At 35.7% G+C, this 25,616-nt stretch overlaps 1 long non-coding RNA gene across 1 annotated transcript in view; it reads left to right on the top strand.

Moving 5' to 3' along the window:
• The window catches only part of LOC128572072 (uncharacterized), a 48,560-nt gene extending 23,220 nt beyond the window's left edge, over nt 1-25,340 (top strand). The window contains exons 3-4 of the long non-coding RNA XR_008376037.1: nt 23,328-23,452; nt 25,138-25,340. This is a non-coding gene — a long non-coding RNA (uncharacterized LOC128572072). The remainder of the gene's footprint in view (nt 1-23,327; nt 23,453-25,137) is intronic.
• Nucleotides 25,341-25,616: the final 276 nt, after the last annotated feature.

Raw genomic sequence — 25,616 nt, 5'->3', positions numbered from 1 at the left:
TGCTCATGGACGGGAAGAATAAACATTGTTAAAATGTCCACACTTCCCAAAGCAATCTACCTATTCAATGCCATTCCTATTGAAATACCAACATTGTACTTTCAAGATTTGGAAAAAAATGATTATGCCTTTTGTATGGAACCAGAAAAAACCCCGTATAGCTAAGGTAGTTCTTAGTAATAAAAATAAAGCCGGGGGCATCACCTTACCAGATTTTAGGGTGTATGACAAAGCCATAGTGGTCAAGACAGCATGGTACTGGCACAAAAACAGAGACATAGACACTTCGAATTGAATAGAAAACCAGGAAATGAAACTAACATCTTACAACCACCTAATCTTCGAAACCAAACAAAAACATACCTTGGGGGAAAGACTCTCTGTTCAATAAATGGTGTTGGGAGAACTGGATATCCACAAGTTAGAGACTGAAAGTGGATCCACACCTTTCCCCACTCACAAAAATTTATTCAAGATGGACAAAGGACTTAAATTTAAGGCATGAAACAATAAAAATCCTCAAGAAAGCATAGGAAAAACACTGGAAGATATTGGCCTGGGGAAAGACTTCATGAAGAAGACTGCCATGGCCATTGCAACAACAACAAAAATAAACAAGTGGGACTTCATTAAACTGAAAAGCTTCTGTACAGCTAAGGAGATAACAACCAAAGCAACCTACAGAAGGGGAAAGAATATTTGCATATTTTGACTCAGACAAAAGCTTGATAACTAGGATCTAGAGAGAACTCAAATTAATCCACATGAAAAAAGGCAACAATCCCATAAGTCAATGGGCAAGAGACATGACTAGAACCTTCTCTAAAGAAGACAGATGAAGGGCTAATAAACATATGAAAAAGTGTTCATCATCCCTATATATTAGAGAAATGCAAATCAAAACCACCCTGAGATACCATCTAATGCCAGCGAGAATGGCCCACATCAGAAAATCTCAAAACTGCCAATGCTGGCATGGATGTTGAGAGAAGGGAATACTTTTACACTATTGGTGGGACTGCAAACTAGTACGACCTTGGAGAAATCTCAAAGCACTCAAGTTAGACCTCCCATTTGATCCTGCAATCCCTTTACTAGGCATCTACCCAGAAGGAAAAAAATCCTTTTATCATAAGGACACTTGTACTAGACTGTTTATTGCAGCTCAATTTACAATCGCCAAAATGTGGAAACAGCCTAAATGCCCACCAACCCAGGAATCGATTAACAAGCTGTGGTATATGTATACCATGGAATACTATTTAGCTATTAAAAAAAAAATGGAGACTTTACATGCTTCATATTTACCTGGATGGAAGTGGAAGACATTATTCTTAGTAAAGCATCACAAGAATGGAGAAGCATGAATCCTATGTACTCAATTTTGATATGAGGACAATTAATGACAATTAAGGTCATGGTGGGGATGGAGGAAGGGCAGAGCAGAGAGAGAAAGAAGGAAGGAGGGGTGGTGAAAAGAAGAGCAGAGAGAGGGAAGGAGAGAGGGGGGTGGGACCTTGGTGTGTGCCACACCTTCTGGGGGCAAGACATGATTGCAAGAGGAACTTTACCTAAAAAATGCAATCAGTGTAACCTGGCTTATTGTACCTCAGTGAATCCTCAACAATAAAAAATAAATTAATTAATTTAAAAAAAAGAAGAGAAAGAAAAATTAGCTCAAAAAAATAAGAAAAGAAAAGCATAAACTACCATTTTTTTTTAAACAAAACTCTTTACTTTTTAAAGTTTTACTATTTGGAATTACAATGTATTAAACAACAATTTCTATAACTTCTAGTAGCTGTCAGTGTAATTTTTATTTATCTATGTATTTGTAAGAGACAGAATGTGTTGACGTTCTAAACAAAAATTTAGAAAAAGCGTAGGATAATTGTAATATTTCTATTGATTTTTTGTTCACACAGTTTTAGTTTGCACAGCCATTTTCACAGTTTGACCCTATAGTGTTAAATAAACATTGACTGTGTTTAAAACAATTAGATACAAAAAATATAGTATTGTTTAAAAAATGCAAAATAAATGTAAAGTAACTTAAATTATCACCAATTAGTGATAAAAAATGTTAATGGGATAAATTGCTTATTAAAACTCAGAAGTTCTTATATTGATTTTGAAAGTTCGCCATTATACTATTTACATAAAACACATATACAATTATATCATGCAAGGCCGGGTGCCCTGGCACATGCCTGTAATCCTAGCACTCTGGAAGGCTGAGGCAGGTGGATTGACTGAGCTCAGGAGTTAGGGAACCAGCCTGAGCAAGATCTGGACCCCTCTCTAAAAAAAGACAGCTGGAAGTTGTGGCAGAAACCTTAGTCCCAGCTACTTGGGAGGCTGAGGCAAGAGTTTGAAGTTTCTGTGAGCTATAAGGTTACCACACTCTACCCAGGGCAATAGAGTGAGATTCTTTCTAAAAAAAAAAAAAATATATATATATATATATATATATATATAGATATAGATATATATAGATATCATTCAAAATACTCCCCATCTGTAGACTCTCCAACACATAGTCCTAGTCCAGCCTGTTCTTTTCATCTTCTGTGATTCTGACAATTTCCCAGGGATTGTCTGTCTGGGGGGTTCCACTGGATACTCCAGGATTGAGGTGGAGTGCTGAGAAGTCAATATATTTACCTCTCACAAAAATTAAGAATTTTCCTTTTCTAGTTCATTTGGTTCACACTGATAGTTCCCTTTTTTCCTTGAATTTCTTCCATGTTGGCCCACATGATTCAGTGACTTATACAATTCCCTTCTGTGTGTTTAGTGGAAATTGTTACTTGTTTTCTACCAGATGTTCTCTTCTTGTTCCTTGTACTAAAACCAACTGCTTGCTGGTTACATTGTCAATCAGATAAAGGTCACATTCCCCACTGTGATCTTCTCAATGAAGATCAATGAAGCATACGATGTGGAGCACATGACTTCAGAGTGCTTCTTCATGCCAAAGCATCACACCTTTCTCACCTTTCTATCCCTTTCCATCATCTGCTACCTTGGAGCGGACCCATCCCGGACCATGAAGGTTTACAGGCCTTATCAAGAGGTTGCTGATCAGAGAACTGGAAATTTCAAGGTTTCTTCCACAGAATGAAGTGCTATAGAGCCCAGAATGCTTTCTTTTTTAAAGAAATGTCTCTCTTGTTTAAGACATTAATTTTTAGTTTTGTCCCCGCTGAATCTAAAATTAAGCCTAACACATGTTTATAATTGTTTATGTTGACTTTTACTTATTTTTTCTTCTCTATAATACTGTAATTTCCACAAGTGGATATTTTATCTCTCAGAGGAGAATAGGACTCAATTCTCAGTTCCATAATAATAATCAGTAAAAATTCAATAGATTGATTAATAATCACTATTCTACTCTCCAAATACCAAGGGGTAAGACTCCAGACTGTGGCAGAGTTGCAAAATTACCCTATGGACAGGTTTCTAAATCATTTGACGTTTACATTTGTCTGTGAAGTTTCACAGCACTTTTCTTTAGGCAATGCCAGACTATATTGTGTGCCCATATGACTCCCTCTTCTTCCTAAGGTATTTTAAAGCTGCATAACAAATAATTTAACTTCAGGCCAAATTCACTGTTAAGGATCCAAATGGCTATTAGTCTTTCTGTTCATATATTGATACAGCAACATTTATTGTAGGCTTTGCTTATCACTATTACATTAATCCTTATTACACTAATACAGCTTGCTATAAGTCTAATTAAGATTCACCGTGATAAAATGAGATTGAGACAATTCTTTTTTTTTTTTTAATATTTCATCTGTAAAGTGCTTTATTTTTTTTTCCTTTTTTTTTTTTATTGTTGGGGATTCATTGAGGGTACAATAAGCCAGGTTACACTGATTGCAATTGTTGGGTAAAGTCCCTCTTGCAATCATGTCTTGCCCCCAGAAAGTGTGACACACACCAAAGCCCCACCCCCCCTCCGTCCCTCTTTCTGCTTCCCCCCCATAACCTTAATTGTCATTAATTGTCCTCATATCAAAATTGAGTACATAGGATTCATGCTTCTCCATTCTTGTGATGCTTTACTAAGAATAATGTCTTCCACATCCATCTAGGTTAATACGAAGGATGTAAAGTCTCCATTTTTTTTAAAGGCTGAATAGTATTCCATGGTACACATATACCACAGCTTGTTAATCCATTCCTGGGTTGGTGGGCATTTAGGCTGTTTCCACATTTTGGCGATTGTAAATTGAGCTGCAATAAACAGTCTAGTACAAGTGTCCTTATGACAAAAGAATTTTTTTCCTTCTGGGTAGATGCCCAGTAACGGGATTGCAAGATCAAATGGGAGGTCTAGCTTGAGTGCTTTGAGGTTTCTCCACACTTCCTTCCAGAAAGGTTGTACAAGTTTGCAGTCCCACCAGCAGTGTAAAAGTGTTCCCTTCTCTCCACATCCACGCCAGCATCTGCAGTTTTGAGATTTTGTGATGTGGGCCATTCTCACCGGGGTTAGATGATATCTCAGGGTTGTTTTGATTTGCATTTCTCTAATATATATAGATGATGAACATTTTTTCATGTGTTTGTTAGCCATTCGTCTGTCGTCTTTAGAGAAAGTTCTATTCATGTCTCTTGCCCATTGATATATGGGATTGTTGGCTTTTTTCATGTGGATTAATTTGAATTTTCTATAGATCCTAGTTATCAAGCTTTTGTCTGATTGAAAATATGCAAATATCCTTTCCCATTGTGTAGGTTGTCTCTTTGCTTTGGTTGTTGTCTCCTTAGCTGTACAGAAACTTTTCAGTTTAATGAAGTCCCATTTGTTTATTTTTGTTGTTGTTGCAATTGCCATGGCAGTCTTCTTCATAAAGTCTTTCCCCAGGCCAATATCTTCCAGTCTTTTTCCTACGCTTTCTTTGAGGATTTTTATTGTTTCATGCCTTAAATTTAAGTCCTTTATCCATCTTGAATCAATTTTTGTGAGTGGGGAAAGGTGTGGGTCCAGTTTCAGTCTTTTACATGTAGACATCCAGTTCTCACAACACCATTTATTGAATAGGGAGTCTTTCCCCCAAGGTAAGTTCTTGTTTGGTTTATCTAAGATTAGGTGGTTGTAAGATGTTAGTTTCATTTCTTGGTGTTCAATTCGATTCCAAGTGTCTATGTCTCTGTTTTTGTGCCAGTACCATGGTGTCTTGACCACTATGGCTTTGTAGTACAGACTAAAATCTGGTATGCTGATGCCCCCAGCTTTATTTTTGTTACAAAGAACTGCCTTAGCTATACGGGTTTTTTTCCGGTTCCATACAAAACACAGAATCATTTTTTCCAAATCTTGAAAGTATGATGTTGGTATTTTATTAGGAATGGCATTGAATAGGTAAATTGCTTTGGGACGTATAGACATTTTAACAATGTTGATTCTTCCTGTCCATGAGCATGGTATGTTCTTCCATTTGTTAATATCCTCTGCTATTTCCTTTCTGAGGATTTCATAGTTTTCTTTATAGAGGTCCTTCACCTCCTTCGTTAGGTATATTCCTAGGTATTTCATTTTCTTTGAAACTATGCTGAAGGGAGTTGTGTCCTTAATTAGCTTCTCATCTTGACTGTTACTGGTGTATACAAAGGCTACTGACTTGTGGACATTGATTTTGTATCCTGAAACATTACTGTATTTTTTGATGACTTCTAGGAGTCTTGTGGTTGAGTCTTTGGGGTTATCTAAATATAAGATCATGCAAGAGGGAGCAGCAAAGAGGGAGAGTTTGACCTCCTCTGCTCCCATTTGGATTCCCTTGATTTCCTTGTCTTGCCTAATTGTATTGGCTAGAACTTCCAACACTACGTTGAATAGTAAAGGTGACAGAGGTCAACCTTGTCTCGTTCCAGTTCTAAGAGGAAAAGCTTTCAGTTTTACTCCATTCAGTAAAATATTGGCTGTGGGTTTGTCATAGATAGCTTCAATCAGTTTTAGAAATGTGCCACCTATGCCTATATTCTTCAGTGTTCTAATTAGAAAAGGACACTGGATTTTATCAAATGCTTTTTCAGCATCTATTGAGAGGATCATGTGATCTTTATTTTTGCCTCTGTTAATATGGTGGATAATGTTTATGGACTTGCGTATGTTAAACCAGCCTTGCATCCCTGGGATGAAGCCTACTTGATTATGATGAATGACTTTTTTGATGATAAGCTGTAATCTATTGGCTAGGACTTTGTTGAGAATTTTTGCATCTATATTCATGAGTGAGATTGGTCTGAAATTCTCCTTTTTGTTTGGGTCTTTTCCTGGTTTTGGTATCAGGGTGATATTTGCTTCATAGAATGTGTTGGGGAAGATTCCTTTTTCCTCATTTTTTTGGAATAATTTCTGCAGTACGGGAATAAGCTCTTCCTTGAAGTTTTGTTAGAATTCTGGAGTGAAGCCATCTGGACCAGGGCATTTCTTTGTTGGAAGATTTTTTTATTGTTTCTTTGATCTCAGGGCTTGAAATTGGTCTGTTCAGGAGCTCTATTTCTTCCTGGCTGAGTCTAGGGAGAGGGTGTGATTCCAAATATTGATCCATTTCCTTCACATTGTCAAATTTCTGGGCATAGAGTTTCTGGAAGTATTCAGAGATGATCTCTTGTATCTCTGTGGGATCAGTTGTTATTTCCCCTTTATCATTTCTGATTGATGTTACTAGAGATTTTACTTTTCTATTCCTCGTTAGTCTGGCCAATGGTTTATCTATTTTATTTATTTTTTCAAAAAACCAACTCCTTGTTTCATTAATTTTCTGACTGATTCTTTTGTTTTCAATTTCATTGATCTCTGATTTGATTTTGGATATTTCTTTTCTTCTACTGAGTTAGGCTTAGATTGTTCTTCTTTTTCCAATTCCATAAGATCTCTTGTGAGATTGTTGATGCGCTCTCTTTCTGTTTTTCGAATGTAGGCATCTAAAGCAATGAATTTTCCTCTCAAAACTGCTTTTGCAGTATCCCAGAGGTTTTGGTAGCTTGTGTCTTCATTGTTGTTATGCTCAAGGAAGTTAATGATTTCCTGTTTTATTTCTTCCTGCACCCATCTGTTATTCAACAGAAGATTGTTTAATTTCCATGCCTTTGGGTGGGGTCGAGCATTTTTGTTAGAGTTGAGTGCCACCTTTAGTGCCTTATGGTCTGAGAAGATACAGGGTAAAATTTCAATTCTTTTGATTCTGTTGATATTTGTTTTGTGTCCCAGGATATGATCAATTTTGGAGAATGTTCCATGGAGTGATGAGAAGAATGTATATTCTTTATCTTTGGGGTGGAGTGTTCTATATGCATCTATCAAGCACAGTTGTTCTAGGGTCTCATTTAAATCTCTTATATCTTTGTTTAATTTCTGTTTAGAGGATCTGTCCAGCTCTGTAAGAGGAGTGTTAAAGTCCCCTCTTATTATGGTATTATCAGATACCATATTGCTCAGACTGAGTAAGGTCTGTTTCAAGAATCTGGGAGCATTTAAATTGGGTGCATAAATATTTAGAATCGAAATGTCTTCTTGTTGTATTTTTCCCGTGACCAAAATAAAGTGACTATCCTTTGCCTTTTTTGACTTTAGTTGCTTTAAATCCACACAAATCTGAAAATAAGATTGCAACTCCTCCTTTCTTCTGAATTCCATTTGCCTGAAAAATTGTCTTCCAACCCTTGACTCAGAGCTTTAATTTGTCTTTTAAAGCCAGGTGTGTTTCTTGCAGACAGCAAATGGATGGCTTGTGTTTTTTAATCCAGTCAACCAATCTATGTCTCTTCAGTGGGGAATTCAAGCCATTAACATTTATTGAGATAATTGATAAGTGTGGTAGTATTCTTTTTGTCTTATTAGGTGAGAGTCCATTGCTTAGTTTTATCCTTTGCATCAGTGTGGAGGTTTGGTTCTGTCCCTTAATTTCTGAGTTCTTACTTTGCTGCTGATCCATTGTGGTGGTCAGTGTGCAGAACAGGTTGAAGTATTTCCTGTAGAGCTGGTCTTGTTGTGGCGAATTTCCTCAATGTTTGTATATCCGTAAATGATTCGATTCCTCCGTCAATTTTGAAACTTAGCTTAGCAGGGTGCAGAATTCTGGGCTGGAAATTGTTCTGTTTAAGTAGATTAAAGGTAGATGACCATTGTCTTCTTGCTTGGAAAGTTTCATTAGAGAAGTCTGCGGTCACTGTGATGGATTTGCCCCTGTAGGTCAACTGGCGCTTACTCCTGGCAGCTTGCAGAATCTTTTCTTTTGTCTTGACTTTGGACAGCTTCATCACAATGTGTCTTGGAGAAGCTCGGTTAGAGTTGAGGCGACCTGGGGTCCGATATCCCTCTGAAAGCAGTGTGTCAGAGTCTTTGGTGATGTTTGGGAAATTTTCTTTTATAATATTCTCTAGTATGGCTTCCATTCCTCTGGGGCATTCTTCTTCCCCTTCTGGAATTCCTATAACTCGTATGTTGGAACGCTTCATCAAGTCCCATATTTCTGACAGTGAACGTTCTGCTTTCTCTCTCTTTTTCTGCCTCTTTTACTATCTGAGTTATCTCAAGAACTTTGTCTTCTACCTGTGAAATTCTTTCTTCTGCATGGTCTAACCTGTTGCTGATACCATTGCATCTTTAAGTTCCCTAATTGACTGTTTCAGTTCCTTCAGCTCTGCTATATCCTTTTTATATTCTTCATATCGTTCATCTCTTATTTGATTCTGTTTTTGGATTTCCTTTTGGTTATTTTCCACTTTATTAGCGGTTTCCTTCATTGTTTCCATCATTTCTTTCATTGTTTTCAACATGTGTATTCTAAATTCCCTTTCTGTCATTCCTAACATTTCTTTATGGGTGGAATCCTCTGCAATAGCTACCTCATGGTCCCTTAGTGGGGTTTTTCTGGACTGGTTCTTCATGTTGCCTGGAGGTTCTGCTGATTCTTCCTCATGAGTGATTTCTTTTATCTGTTTCCTTGCCCTAATTTTCTTTTCACTTCCTCTTGCTCTTTAAGTTCTCGTGCCTGTGGAAGTTGCGGGCGGGTTTAGATGGATTGAACACACGTAACCACTTGCCGGTTTTCCACTGTTTTAGTCCTCTTCTTGGGGTCCAGAAGTCTCTCGCTGACTCCCTGTATCCTTGCAGGGGTGATGATAGGCAGATCCCACCAGCCAGAGATTCCTGGTGTCCTATCTCCCCAGACTCACGGTGCCCAGATGCAAGGAAGCTGTTACTCGGCCGCCATCTTGCTCCACCTCCCTCAAGATTGAGACAATTCTTATTTTTGCTTAAACCAGCTTGTCCATTCTCATTTGTTGGATTTTTTTCTATTCATTTGTTGGAACTGTTGCTTTTCATCAAATCTGCAAAGTAATGTTTTGTTCGATACAATGGTGCCTGAGAAAATCAAATGGTATTTTAAAAATTCATTTATAGAAATACAAAAAATCAGTATGTGGAAGGAATGAAATAGTATCATTCGTGTTATTAATAATAGTAACTACATTTGAGAAGTTCACATCACATTTGGAGATTTTAATGTTGGGAATTATATTAAGCTTATAAATCTGTGTGCATCCTAAATGGAGAAAACTGTAATTTTGACATCTTCAAAGATGGGGTCAGGGAGGATGCTTTACTGTGATGTTATGTGATGTCACATGATGTGGTAGAAATACATTATAGACCCATTTTTACATTCAATCAATGCCCCCTCCATAGATTCCTTTTAATCATAGAGAGAGTCTTAAAAAATTTTTTCACCCCAAAATTTAAACTTATTATAAAAGATTATATCACACAGTAAGAGGACTTGTAAAAACCACCAGGTCTTTCCCCTTGCCTCTCAGTAACACTTTTTAAATATTTCCATTCATATAGGATTTGCATGGAAAATTTCATCATAAAAAAGAGTTGAGCTATGTCCAAACTAAATTATGCCTCTGAACATAAGGACATTCTTACCATGTTATTTGATCTTCAGCAATGACACAAAGATTGCTTCCCATAATGGTGCTAAAAGGTGATGAATTCTCAAACAAAACCTTTATCTCAAGAGATATGCAATTACATTTAGGAAACAATACAATAAAATTTTTGAAAATATCTGAAATAACCACCCAATTTCCTTTATTTAATTTAATTTTTACTTTATTATTTTATATGTAGTCTGATGGTTTCCTATTTTAACAATTAATTTTACTTAGATTAGTTAATGCATAAACGCAATATCAAACAAAAGATAAAAAAGGGTTTTCCATGTAAAGAAAATTAAGTGTTCCTTACATCCGTCCTCCAGGTCACCTAATTCCACTTCCAAAGGGCAAGTGCTATTACCAATTTCATATATACATGATCAAAATATTCCATATACACATATACGTATACATACAAAAACACATATATTGTAGCGAATTATGCACGCTGCCTGAAACTTTGACTATTATACTGAGCAATTAATCTTGTAGATACTCCTATATAATTACATGGAGAGATTCCAAATTCTTAATAAGTATGTAGAATTCCATTATCTGAATGTAACATTTAAATTGATTCCAGTCTTTTGCTATTACCAACAATATGCAAAAATATTTCTTGTATAAATCATATTTATTTATCTGTGAGGATACCTATAGGATAAGTTAATAAAATTTCATTTACTAGTTCAAAGAGTGTGCATGTTTTATTTTTTTCATTTCAAGTTAATATGAGACTAAAAACAACTAAATTATGATATTTACATTTGTTAAGTAGAGTCTCTCTTATAGTTGTGACCTCACCCAAGAGGTGTGCCCTGTGCTTTTACATCCTGCCCCTTAAGTGGGAGTGCACAAATTCCCCTCTCTCCTCTCCTCCCTCCCTTTCCCTCTTTCCCCCAACTTGAATTGAATTGAGTTTTTCTCTTCAGTGGGGATGTGTGAGATCGTCTGCTGGCTTCATATTACTTTTGAGTACACTGGATATTTGCTTTTCCATTCTTATGATACTTTATCAAGAAGAATGTGTTTCAACTCTATCCAGTTAACATAAAAGATGTAAAGTCACCATCTTTTTTCTATGGCTAAACAATATTCCATGGTATACAAATAGCGCAGTTTGTTAATCCATTCTCAGGTTGATGATGGTAGGATTGCAAACTACTAATGCCTCTATGGAAGGAAGTATGAAGAACCCTCAAAACAACTTAAACTAGACCTTTCATTTGATTCCACAATCCCATTACTGGGCATCTACCAAGAAGAAAAAAAAATTATTTTAACAGAGACATTTGCACTAGATTGTTTTTTTCTTTTCTTTTCTTTTTTTTTTTTTTTTACATTAGATATCAAATTATACTCCAAAAAAGACTGTAAAATTTGTATTCTTCCAGAAGTTTATAAGAAGTATCATTGCCTGGTAATTTCACCAACCCTTTGAGTAATAAAACATTTTTTTTCTTTTCTAATAGACTAAGTTATAACTAGTATCTCATTGTTTTGATGTAAATTTGAATATCTGCTTTCTTTGCCCATTTTTTTTTACTGGTTTGATCATATTTTATTCATTGATTTTTAAGAAATAAACTTATATATTTAAAACCTATTCATGTATTAGGGAAATGTACCCCTTTTCTGCAATATAAATTGCAAATATTTTATCATTTTTTTTTACTTTATCCATGGTTTATTTAGAAAATTAAGAATTTAATGTGACTGAATTTTGTCAGTATTTTCTTTTAAGCTTCTTGAGAGGCAGTACTTCCAAAGTTTTCCCTACAGACCAAGGATCCATTTGAAAAGCTATATATTTCTTTGGAATTTTTTATAATTTTTTTTACATTTCAAATTTTGATCCTTTTGACCTTTATGTTAACTTGAAATAGAAATCCATTTTAGTATTTTTTCAGATTACTAATTAGCTATCTCACAATCGTACATTGAATAATTTATTTTCCAACTTATTTGGAATTCCATCTTTACTATATACCTAATATTGCAAAGATAATGCTGAAGAATGCTTGCCAGGTTCCAGAATACTCTTAGCACATTACATACAATAACTTATTTTATTGTTAAAATTATTCTATTCTACTTTTCTGTGTTTTTCTTTGTATGTAGAGCTGGCTTTTATTGTTTCCCAAGAGAACATTTCTAAGATTTATGATGCCACATATTAAAGATAGTCATTATTAAAAATTAAATATCAGCATAAAATTAAGTAGATTAACACTAAAATCAAAAATACTCTTATTGCATTATTGTTTATATCTCCTTTTAGGTCTGTTAATGTTTGCTTAATGGATTTAGGTGCTCAGATGTTGAGTCCATATATATTATATTTATAATATAATTCTTATGTCCTCTTATGAATTGGCCCTTTATACAATAGCTTTCTTTGTTTCATCTTAAATCTTTTGATGAAAGCAAATTATATCCAATATAAATGCAGCTACCTTGCTGTCTTTTGGTTAATAATTACATGAAATACCATTTTCCATCCATTTTTGTTCAATCTATGTACATTCTTTTTTTTTTTTATTTATTTATTTTTTTCTTTTGCCCGGGGCTGGGTTTGAACCCACCACCTCCGGCATATGGGACCGGCACCCTACTCCTTGAGCCACAGGTGCCGCCCAATCTATGTACATTCTTAAAGGTGAAGTGAATCTCATGTGTCTCTTTTAGGCAGCATATAGTTGGGTGGGGTTTTTTAATCCAGTCACTCATGTTTTGATTAGAGTATTTAACCATTTACATTCAAAGTAATTATTCATAGCTGGAAACTTAATAATGCCATTTTGTTAATTTCTTTTTCTTCCACTCTTACTGTCTTCTTTTATGATCAGGTGATTATTCTCTATTGATGATGTTTGTTTTTTTTTTTAATTCCTTGCTTTCTATCTTTCACCGTCTACTATAAGATTTTGCTTTATGTTTACCATTAGACTTACATAGAAAATTTTTTTTTACTCTGATAAAAACTTACCTTTGTATAAAAAAAATCTATGCTTATATTTCATGTTCCTCCCCATACGTTATGTTTTTTTTCCAGTTGTTTATAGGAGCTTTATTCATAATCACCAAAACCTTGAAACAACCCAATGTCCATCAACTGGTAAACAAACAAATTATGGCACTTCTATCTTAATGATCCCCATATTTTATGTTTTTGATGTCACAATTGGAGTATCTTTATATTGTGTATTTCTTAACAAATTTTTGTAGCTATTATTACTTCATATTTACACTAAAAATATAAGTGATTTTTTTACATACATTTCAAATTTGAGTGCATGCTTACTTTTATCATTGAGTTGTATATTTTTAATCAGTGTCCTTTCTTAGTTTAAATAATTTCATTTAGCATTGCTAGAAAGACAAATTCGGGGTGATGAACTCCCCCAGCTTTTGTTTTTCCTTTGTCTTTACATCTTCCTCATTTTTGTAAGATAGATTTACTGTATAATATATTCTTTGTTGGCAATTTTTTATTTTAATCATTTTTATCCTTCTCTTTCATGGCTCATTGGTTTATGCTGAGAAGTCCACTCATACTGTTAATGAACTGTCTTACAAGTTATATGTTCTTTTGCTGGTTTCTCTGTCTTTGATTTTTGACTATTTGTTTATAATATATCTTGTTGTACTCTCCTTTAGTTTGAATTTGATTAGAGACCTTTGACTTTCCATTACCTGGATAATTACATCTTTTCCCAGGTTTGAAAAGTTTTCTGCTATAATTTCTTTAAATAGATTTTCTTATCTTTGTCTCTTTCTTTTCTTTCTTAAAATATTTCTTTAAATATTTGCTCTTTTCCTGCTGTCACAAATCTTATACATTTTCTTCATTCTTTTTATTATTTTTTCTTTAATCTTACATTTAAAAAAAATAACCTATCTCTTAGGACAGAAAGTTTTCCTTCCTTGATCAGTTTTGCTGTTGATGCTCTTTATTGTTTTCTTCATGTTATGCCTTATATTTTTCAGTCCAGAGTTTCTTTACATCTTTTTCTTTAATAATATCAATATCTGTTAAATTTATCCTTTTGGTTGTTTATTGTTTTCTTTATTCAGTTGAAAAGTTTCACTTTTCACTACTACATATTTTCTTGAAATTTCTGAGTTTTTTGTTTCTTTAGTGTTAGCTTTTGGTCATTTAGTTTGTTGCATTGTGGTAGTTAAGAATTAGGGACTTATTCTACCTTTTGCAGGCTGCCTTTATCTCTACAAGCCCTTCACCAGTCAGCCCATCCAGCAGTTCTGGCCAGGCTATCTAATAATGTCTGTGGGTGGGCTTGTTCTGAAGTTCTTGAAGGGTTGGTCCTGGCCCTAAGTCAGTGAGCTTGGAGCCTGGATCCATTAGTTCAGACATGTTGATTGGTCCATAGTTCTGGTCCTGAAGTCTGAGTTTATGAGGGTGGGCCTGGAACCCATATGAACTAAAGCTGGAGACTGGGTTCATAGTGGGTGGGCCTTGAGCCTAAGTCTGCAGGAGCCAGCCAGACACTAAAAGACCTGGAGCCAAAAGTGACAAGGGCTTGAGGTATGAACTCTGGGGCCATGAGGATTGACTTAGAGCCTAAAACTTGACTATGGCTGAAACAAACATTGGTTTTGTGGTGACCAATCTGAAGCCTAGGATCATGTGTGCTAGCCTGATGCCTGGAGCTTATGTGCCAAACCTAAAGACTAGGTCTCTGGAGAACAAACTGGAACCTGAGTTCATGAGGGCAGTTTGTACCCTGTATGTGTGGGAGCTGGGACAGTACTAGGGTATATTGAAATGGCTCTGGACCCTGCATTTACTGGAATGTGGGGCCATAGGGCCTGGAAGGTAGGGATATGGAAGCCTGCCCAGTGATAGGTTTCACTGTGATGGGCCTGGTGTGGTGATTCAGGGAAGGTCCTGTGTTACTTTCCTCCTAGAAAAGCAGAGGGTATCCTTATTCTATGCTGCCTGTGATTGGGGTAAGGGCTGATGTGGCTAAAGCATATCTGTCCTTCCTACCCTCTTCAATGTGTCTTTTCATATTTCAGTGATTCATACTGTCACTTAGTTTTTTTCTTGGTTTCCTTAGGTCTTATGAGGAGTAGAATGAAGAAATTATTTTGGTTAAGGTTCTGTGTCCTGATTGCACTGTGGTTACACAAATCTGATTAAGTGTTAAATCTTGTAAAATTGTGTAATCAAAGAAAATTATTCTTCTTTTCATAATTTTTCAAAAAGTAAGAAGGAAGAGGAACATGACACAGAATATCAGTAAGTAGGTGATACATGTTACATTGTTCTTGTCTGGAAGTAGTCTTTTTTCCTTTATATACTTATGATGGTTTGACTTACATGGTCAGTGGATACCAACTTTATGAGAAATCGCCAAAAGTCAAATTTTTCTTTACAAAAATAACTAAGGAAACAAAGATTTTTCCAAGTCCATCTTGGGCTCCTTGATACTTGACTTAAGCTTCTGACCAGGGTGACTAATATTTTCTCCCCAAAAACTCTTAAAAGCTCCTCTGAACTCATTGTTACTCAGTGCAAACTTCATCCGATACCTTAAACTCTGGCTCTCTAATCTGACCACCTGTTTTATTCTGAGTAGAACATACCTTATTTTCATTATAAGACTAGATGAATCTTAAATGTAAAGATCAAAGAATGGGATCCCTAAGTCTTAACTCCACCTTATTATCCAACTAAAGAAATTAGATTAGTTGATCTTGTCAAAAATTAAATTACAATTGTTCCCAAATCCCTTAAGAAATTAAATTAACAGGGAAAGTATTACCAAGGCCAAGGAGATAATTCATGGTATTCATTGCTTGTAGTACCGCTCCTATCTCATTCCTTCCTAATATTATATATGTGAGGCCTGGATTTTGTCCAAGTGCAGTGTGTCCATAAAGTTTGTGTGCAATTTAAAATAGTCAATTATATTTTACCTCTAACTTCAAATAAATAAAGATAATTACCAATTCTGAAATTGATTAAATGTTTCTCTGAATCACACTTTCTATCTTTCAGAGTCTTGGAAGTTAAATATGTGATCAAGGTGACTTTATCATAAGGTGTCCATCCAGTGATAATAGTTTACACTAATCAATTTGGACATGTCATATAAGAATCTTCTTGCCTTAATTTAACTAAATTTAAATGGTGAAGGCATACACAGTGGATTACTCCAGCTTCTAGGACTTCAGTTTTCTCATATTTAAAATGGTAATAAGATATCTACTTGGTCTTCCTACCTCACAGAGTCATTCTTCCAATGTTGTTATTAATATCATTTGTGATCATTCATTTAGTCACACTACCCAGAGGCCGGGGAATCATGACAGAGTCTCCCCTCTCATTCAATCCTCTATAAGAATTTGTGCAGATCTCTGATAAGGCATTATTATATCTTACTACTACTCTCCTTGGCATTCCTCTGCACTTAGATATGGCTTTCCAACTTGCATGAATTACTACAATAACTTTCTGTCTTGATTCTATGTTGCAAATAAGTTGTTTGCAACCACTATGACCTTCTTTTGTCTCTTTATTGTATTTTAACCTCATAATAATGTTGTAATGATCTTCTTAAAATAGAGATTTAACCACGTCTCATGATATCTTCACATTCTACTAAAGTGTTATTTTTGGGATACAGATCAAACACCCTTCATTAAAAAATGGGGGGGTAACAATCACGCCTCTGGTTGCCTCCCCAGTTTCATCTCCCACTAACAATCATGCCTCTGGTTGCCTCCCCAGTTCCATCTCCTGCCAATGCCCATACAAGCAAATTTTGTTCAGGATAAATCAACCACTCAAGATTGAATAAAGACAGAATTTTAGTTTGTAGCTGGTTTACACATTGTACGCAAAATGTCTATCTTCCTTCCACACATCCTCCCTTTTGTTTTTCTAATCCTATTTGTGATTTAAAAACAAAAACAAACAAAAAAACTTAGTTCCAGGTACCCGGAAGATTTTCTTGACCACTGAGCTAAGATGGAGGACTTTCACAATCACTTTCTGAGTATTGTGTTTCCTTTTATCATAGTTCTTACTGTGTTGACTTAGTTCCTTTCCCCATCACTAGACTAAAATCTCCACAAACGAAGATTACCTCTTTTTCCACTTGTGTGCCTAGCACATGACACAGTACTTTGCACACTATGGTACTCTATAACTCTTTGAATGAATGAATATTACATGTGTAAATGTTTTATAAAGTACAAAATCTTCTCCACAAGTCATATTATTATTACTATCCCGAAGTTAAATATTAGTGTAATAATTTTTTTTTTTTTATTGTTGGGGATTCATTGAGGGTACAATAAGCCAGGTTACACTGATTGCAATTGTTAGGTAAAGTCCCTCTTGCAATCATGTCTTGTCCCCATAAAGTGTGACACACACCAAGGCCCCACCCTCTTTATTCCTTTTAAAAATGATAGCCTTCTCTTGAGTGATTCTTTTCTAATGATGCCAAAATACATACATACATACATATACCAAAGAACATATTCTGGTTAAATATGTTAACCTTTGTTACTTAACTTTATCTGTAAAATGGTGTCTTTATTAAGTCTTATTTTACAAACTTATTAAGATTAAAAGTAGATATCAATCAGTGAGTGTATCTATATGCATATGGGACTGGTATATGGGATTGGTACATTCTTTTTATATCATTTGAAATACAGTATGTATGTACCCATTAAATTGTAGCTGCTATATTGTTGTTGTTACTAAAAAATGAATTTAGAAAAATAAACAAGAAGGTTTCTTCACATTTGGGTGGTAAATTTATATTCTATGTATTTGTGGCTTGGGGCACTATTCATAAAACAGAAGCATATGGTACCAGATGCATGCTGTCAGATGAGTCATTTTATTTTTAAGATACAAGGAGAGAAAAATTTTGCAGAGAGATGAATTGTTTGTATTACTTTTTGATATACATGCTATTCTCTCATATGCAACAACTGGTATAGGTATTAAGTTTATTTTTATAAATGAACTTGATAAATAATTGAATATGAAACTGCCCCTGCTATTCTGTCCCTGGACTCTTGGGGCATTAAGAATTCATACTTCTCTTGACCTATAAGCTTCTATTCCTATTCTGGCAGCCCTGTGTGGGGTCTGAGATGAGACTTGTCACTCAAGCTGAATCATATAGTGTTTTTCTGATATGCAAAGTGTTGGATCAAGGGAAGCCTCTGAACTCATTTTCATTAGTGATTTAACCGTGTTTGGAGAGTAGAGTAGGGGATGGGCAACAGATTATTTGCTTCTCAGCATGGTGAAGCCACTGGCTTTGTCACTACCTACTGACTCAGAAGAAATCAGCCTCCTAAGTGTATGATTTCTTCTGCATTTCTCTGGGATGATTTGTGCTGTTATTTCATTCCTGAGGATCATCAGTGAGGGCCAACACTCCTGATTAATCAGGCAGGACAGAGCCCCTAGGAACAGGGCTAGTCCTTTCCTCAGGGATCCCTCATTCTAGGATTCTGCTCATTTTGAGTCTTTGTTTGCAGCTGATTTGAGTTGTGTGCAGGCAAGAATGTCAGGTAACTTTTAATAACATTAAATACAACCCTGTTTTAAATAAGTTATCAGATCCTTTGCTACATAAAGATTCAACATCTGTGAATCAGCTATCAGTTTATTAGAAATGGGAAACCACTTTCTAGTTGGTGGTCAGAAATTATTTTGCCTTGTTTCAGGGGTAGGTTTTGGGGCTTGGTTTGAATATGGCCCCAGGTATGTGCATTGCATTGTGATAACCCTTTGTAGTTTTCAAATGGTAAACAACTCATGAAAAGCCATAAGGTTAGTTTATTGCAGCCTACAGTTGAAAAGAGTAGTCATGGAGGAGATGAGGATAAAAAGGATGATATTTCATAAGGGGAAAGATTGCCCTGGATATTATAAATGACGGATGGATAAAGGACCATCATTTTCAGACAGAATGATTTGAATAGTGCTACACTATTTGCAAAGGAGAACAGCAAAAATTCCTTCTATCACATTTCAGAAAAGAATTTAAGTCTCTCTCTATAGAAGTTTCTGTCATTTATCACTATCTTTCATCCATAAAAAAATTTCCACTAAATAAATCTCTCAAAAGCTTAAAATGCAATGGAACAAAAATGTTCTAAGTCCATTTAAACATCCATCATATTAATTTCCAAATTGTTTCTGGGATTGTTGGAAATCTGACTTCAGTGTTAGGTAAGACTGTTTACCCAAGTGAGCCAGCAAATAAATGCCGGGACTCAGCCATTCAATTGTTCTCTGCAGTCCTGCAGAGAGGATCACTGCTTTATCTCGCAAACTGTGTCACCTCCCCCCTTTTTATTCTTTCTAATACATTTTTAACTAAGAAAATATTTTTTCTCATCAACTATTATCTGTTTTTTATGTACATGAGGTTTCACTTTGCTGAGGATGGCAGATTCTTCAGGCCCAATTTGGAAAGATTTTGATATAAAGGCAGGCATATCAAGGAATCTGCACTTTTCATTAAACTTAAGTTGATTCAGGTACAGTGATCTTGGGAACACTTAGAACAACATTGATCTTGGGAATACTTAGAACAACATTGTGGTAAAGGAAGATACCCTAGTGTTTTTTTTTTTTTTATTACTATATATATTTAAGGTATACAAAATGATGTTCTGATATACATAGGAAAATAATTATTACAGTCAAACAAATTAAAATTTTCAATTCACAAACTTACTTTTTAGTGGAAAAACACTAAGGATCTACTCTCATAGTGAATTTCCAGTGTACAGTATAATAATATTAAAGTCTTCATGTTGTGTGTTACACATCTAAACTAATTGTCTTACATACCTGTAACATTATACCCTTTGACCTACATCTCCCCATTTCTTCCACTCACCTATCCTTTGTCATGAGCATTCTAATGAATTTCTGTGTATTTGGCTTTTTCTAAATTCCACAAATAGTGATAGCATGTAGCAATTTTTCTTTCCACGTCTGGCTAATTTCACTTAGCTAATGCCCTCCTGGTTCACTCACTTTGTCCCAAATAGCAAAGTCCGTTTCCATATAGATAGTAATTCAAGATATGTGTGTATATACATACCTCTCACACACAATTGTATATTCATTCATCAATAAACTTTTAGGTAGTTTTCATACTGAGGTTGTTATGAATAGTGCTACCAAGAATATGGAACTATAGGTATCTTCCCAAGACACTGATTTCATTTCCTTTGGAGATATAACCCAGAGTAAGGATTGCTGTATCCTCTGATAGCTGTAGTTTTAATTTCCTGAGAAAGCTTTATATTTTTTATATATCTGTGCCAATTTACATTCCCACCAACAGCATAAATTGCTTTCCTTTTCCCACACCCTGGACAGTGCTTGTTTTCTCTCACATTTTCATAACAGCCTTTATGTGATATCTCTTTGTGATTTTGATTTGCAACTTTCTGATGATCCATCCTGTAAAGCAGGCATCCTCTAACTTTTTAAACAGGGGGCCAATTCACTGTCCCTCAGACCGTTGGAGGGCCGGACTATAGTTAGAAAACAAAACAAAACAAAAAAATCTATGAACAAATTCCTATGCACACTGCACAAATCTTATTTTGAAGTAAAAAAAAAAAAAAAAGAGAACAAATACAATCACACCGCCTCATGTGGCCCGCGGGCTGCAGTTTGAGGACCCCTGCTGTAGAGTCTTACTTCATATGCCTGTTAGTCATTTGTATGTCTTCCTTACAAAAATCTCTATTCAGATTCTTTGCCTATTTTTAAAATCAGGTTATTTAGTTTCTTGCTATTGAGTTTTGTGAATTCCTTATGTATTTTTAGTATTAATCCCATATCAATTTGTATCATTTGCTAATATTTTTTTCCAACCCCTAGGTTTTTACAGTCTATTGATTATTTTCTTTGCTATTTAAAATATTTTTAGTTTGATACAGTCCCACTTATTTGTTTTTGCTTCTGTTGCCTGAACTTTTGGTGTCATTTCCAAAAAATTATTGCCAAGGCCAATGGCAAAGAGCTTTTCTCCTATGTATTCTTCTAGGAGTTTTTTAGTGTGAATCTGGTTTGGGAGATTTTTGTGTTTTGTTTCATTTTGCAATGACTAATTTTGTCAGGATGTTACAAGATGATTAATATTATCACATTTAATACTCACAAAACATCTGAGTTGGGTTTTATCATTAGCTACATTTATCAGATGGGGGAATAAAAACAACTGAGGTTGAGCAACTTTTAAGTACTTGTCCAGGGTTACATAGTTAGTGCACAGCAGAACTGGATGAAAACTCAAGTTCATCTGATTCAAAATCCTCCTCTTTTCCCTGCATCATGCTGCCTCCTCAGGTAAGATGTTGCCAAGATGCTTGCCAATGAATCTGGCAACCACTCATGCTGATGTTCTCCCTCTCTCATCTCCACATCCTTCTGTGCCTCCATAAGGACTAAATACCCATATATTTTTGGACTTTGTCCCAAATAACATGGGTGAGGTCAAAGAAAATTGAAAATACACCATTTGCTCTCCAGGATTATGGATTTTATTGGCAAAGACAGCTGTCACAAACAACAGTATTTGCAAAAAATAAATGACAATAAATGTGATTATGACATGGGACTAACTTGGTTTGAGAGAAGGGATAAATAGGGCTGTGCTTTTTACTTAAAATAAATGTTGATATAATGGAAATTTTCATAACCATAGTGTCTATGCCAATGTCAAAAAATACAAGTTTCTAATTCTGGTTTTACCAACAAAATCTCAATAATATGTCTCCTAAACTTCATGGAAAGTGTTATGTCTGAGAGAAACCTTTGGCAAAAAGGAAATTAGAGCACTGTTTCATAATTAAAACCATAACACAGTCAAGGTAAAAATTATATTAAGGAAATGCTAATCATCTTGGAGAATAGAATGAATAAAGGAGAACTCTGTGTGGCTGTGAATACAGGAAGTGAATAACAGGCAACAAATGAAATGCACACCAGGGCACAGGATCGATGATGCAGGTGAGTCAATACAGCAAGCAGAAGTGGGAGATTCTGAGGGACACACTGCCACAACAGGATCTGAAAGATACAAGAAAGTAGTTTTGAACATAATACAAATTTAACTGAGCTCCAAAGAAAGAGAAATGCAAAGATGCTAAAATTGCAGAGAGCAAGAGGGCAAAAGCAGTAATGAGAAGCAGATACTCCTAAGATTTATAATAAGATATAGGGTTTAACAACCAAGGACCAATACTCCAACAGACCAGGTGTGAAAAACAGGGCATGAGCCTGAATAGGGTGAATTACTTAAAACTGAACCATTTGCACACATCCCAGCTTTCCAAATTCTCCCTGCTATTTTGGGAATATACTCTGGGACACTGCTCTTAACTATTCAGATCCCTCCAACTATAGCAGATAGCCCTCACCTAATAGCACTTATTGGGGATTGCCTCAACTGAGGAGAACTAGATAACCAAATGTATATGCCTTTCCTGGGATGGCCCATGTTCAATGTTCGATGTCTGAACACAGGGAAACTTCCTCGCTCCTCAGCCCATCTCAGCAATGTCTGCAAGGTCATTGCTGGTCATTGTACCAGAAAACTCCTCTCAGGGGCAGGCGTGTTGTCTGGTAGTGTGGTCTCCCTCTGCCTAGTACTGAATTCTTCTCTTCCTTCCCGTAGGTGCTGATTCTAGGAGCACTCTTCACAACCCTCTGTCACATCTCATTCATGACACCACTTGTCCGGGCCCAGGACTGGCCAGGTCTCGGGTCCGGCTTAACTAGGTTCCAGACATGGACGTCTAAGTTACCTTGCTCAGGTCTGTTAGGTGCATGAGGGTTATCTACTTTAGCTGGTGAGAGAATGTCTTAGAGTAAAGCAGTCTTAGAAAGATAGATCTTAGTCTTTAGTAGAGCTTGGTAATCTTCAGCAGACAGACACCGTGCTGGCGTTCTGCAGGCAGAAGAGAAGACAGTCAGCATAAGCAAGTCCGTGGTAGAAACACACATGCTTTCGACTGCCTTCTCCTCCAGCCTAATATAAGGCCGATCTTGTGCCTCTCAAGCCACAGGTGTAGAGACTGCCAATTCACCACTGCTCTCATCTCACGAGCTCTCATGCTTGTTAGGAGACTTAATCCCTCTCTCCATGCCCTTTCACCAAGGTGTTCCATTGAGCTAAGCAGGTATTTCTTATAACTCTCACTCCTCCTAGCCATAGGCTATATGGGCTGCTACAACCTTCCTCCCAGGGAACTCCTGCAGAATGCTTCTGTTAGAATTCAACCCGAACACATTCACAAGGGTACAAACAAGTTTTCATTTTATTTTTCATTAGAGATTGAATATAGAAGAGAAGGAGAAAGAGGAGGAAGAGAAGGAGGAACAGAAGAGGAGAAGGAGGCAGAAGTAAAAGGAAGGAGGAAGATGAAACAGAAAGAGGAAGAGGAGCAGTTGAAGCAGGTATGGAGAGGAGAAGAAATAAATGACCAGAAGCTGTAACTGCAGAGCAATGCACTGCTGTGGGTTTGGTCTGAACTATCTGTTCAGTTAGTGAATCAAAGTTATTGACATTAAAATTATGTATGACAAAAGAAACTACTGATCCCAAGGAAATACTGGTAAGACATTTCTGTCATGACACTTTTTATACTAGTAAATATAGGACTATCAAAGAATAAAGAACCTCAAACAGGTTAACATAGCTTTTACGGCATTTTTCTTAGTTATTGTGTTAAGACATTTGTATTCTACATTTAGTAAATTTCACATCTATCCTTGTAAGATGCACCATAGGTGTAGTTAACTTGTTTGATGGAAATATTTCAAATTATATATGAAACCAGCATATTGTACTCCACGATAGCATTAATGTACACAGCTATGAATTAATAAAAAGGGGGAGAGAATAAACAACCTCACTGACAAAAGGAATACCATCAAAAATTCAATATTATATCAGGGCATTAATAAAACTAATAATGTTGAATTTCACCTGGATCAGGTATTTCTAGAAAATAGCAATGGCAAGAAACACTTCCATGTTTCTGAGAAGTGACTGACTGTAAAGGCTATACTGCTCTTGCATATTCAGAGACAATGACCTATCTGTATTCTTCTTCATGGCTCCCAAGAGGTCTCCTTTAATATCTATAAGAAGTTCACATTAATGTATGCTCTTTATTGTAATAGCTTGAATAAAATCATCTCCTTAATTGTCTGGTGCATTTTTCTTTCACAATTTTGATGCCATGTAGACTCATGTGGGCTGGAGCCCTGCCTGTAGATCACAGTCAACCCCTCTTCTCTGCTCCTATTTTCCAGGACTCAGCTTTTATCCTATGGTGTTGATGCTTTTTCTGTTGAATGATAAGGAATTAATTTTGATTCCTTTTGATTTCTTACTTGATTTCTTGCTTCAGACTCTTGGCTTTATTGTCTGACCATTTGGCTGTCTCTGCAGATGACGGTTTGCAGAGACCTTCTATCCATCAGGAGAATCTAGTTGGCCAGTCTTTTCTGTTTGTCTCTTTGTTTATTTTGAGCTCAAATCAATTGAGAATCGCATGCCCGCCAGGAAGTACACATCCCGACAGGCAAATTTCTATTTCTGTGTTTAGGCTTGACCTATGACTAACATTTTAAAATTGAAGTTATAAGCTTTCTTTTGAAAGGCAGAATATTTTCCTACCTCTAAAGGTATTCTTAAATTCAATTAAACAGTCTCTTAAGGAGTTCTAACTGGTATAGAAATAAGTAAATAAATACTAATATAAATTGGAAATTTCTAAATGTTCTAAGAAATAAAGAAATTAAATGTAAATACTTTTAATGTGGGAAATAAAGGCTATTCTTGTAATTCAGAAATATTTTAAGAATTCAAGTTTACATAATTTAGGTGAATCTTTGGCTAACTAGACTACTATATGTTTGGTTTAATAATAATAGCTGTATCTTCTCTTGTCAGTGTTAAGTATAACATACAAGCAGATTTTTATTCTACTTACTAATTTAATAAGCTAGTGTTACTTCTATTAAATGTTTAACGTTATTTAAAATGTCAATAATTTGTGAAGTCACATGAATTGTTTTTTGACAAACTTCATTGCAATAGCAATTATGCTTTCTTTTTCTCTTTCCTGATACAGAGTCTCACTTTGTTGCCCAGGCTGGAGTGCTGTGGCTTCAGCCTACTTCACAGCTTGAACTCCTGGGTTCAAGCAATCCTCCTGCCTCAGCTTCCGAAGTAGCTGAGACTACAAGTGTCTACCACAATGTCCGGCTAATCGTTCTATTTTTTAGTTGAGATCACGTCTCCCTCTTGCTCTGGCTGGTCTCACCTGAGCTCAAGTGATCCTCCCACTTCATCCTCCCAGCCTGCTAGGATTACATGTGTGAGCTGTTGAGCCCAGTGCAATTATGTTTTCTAGTATGTCATCTTGAAGATGGTTTTTAAGATCTGCAGGCAACTGAAAAAACTGAGCTGATAATAAATCTAGTTATCTCAAAAGTGTTCATTATAATACCTAGATTATTTCTAAGAAAGAATACTTAAAAAGTAATTTTTCAGTCTAGTTTTAAGTTTATATACTTTTTCTTCATTTTTCCATGGTGAATAGTGGCTATA

This window comes from Nycticebus coucang, chromosome 19 (genome assembly GCF_027406575.1).
Source record: "Nycticebus coucang isolate mNycCou1 chromosome 19, mNycCou1.pri, whole genome shotgun sequence".
In the NCBI taxonomy this organism is placed as follows: domain Eukaryota; kingdom Metazoa; phylum Chordata; class Mammalia; order Primates; family Lorisidae; genus Nycticebus; species Nycticebus coucang.
This window is presented reverse-complemented; position numbering and strand designations above follow the sequence as displayed.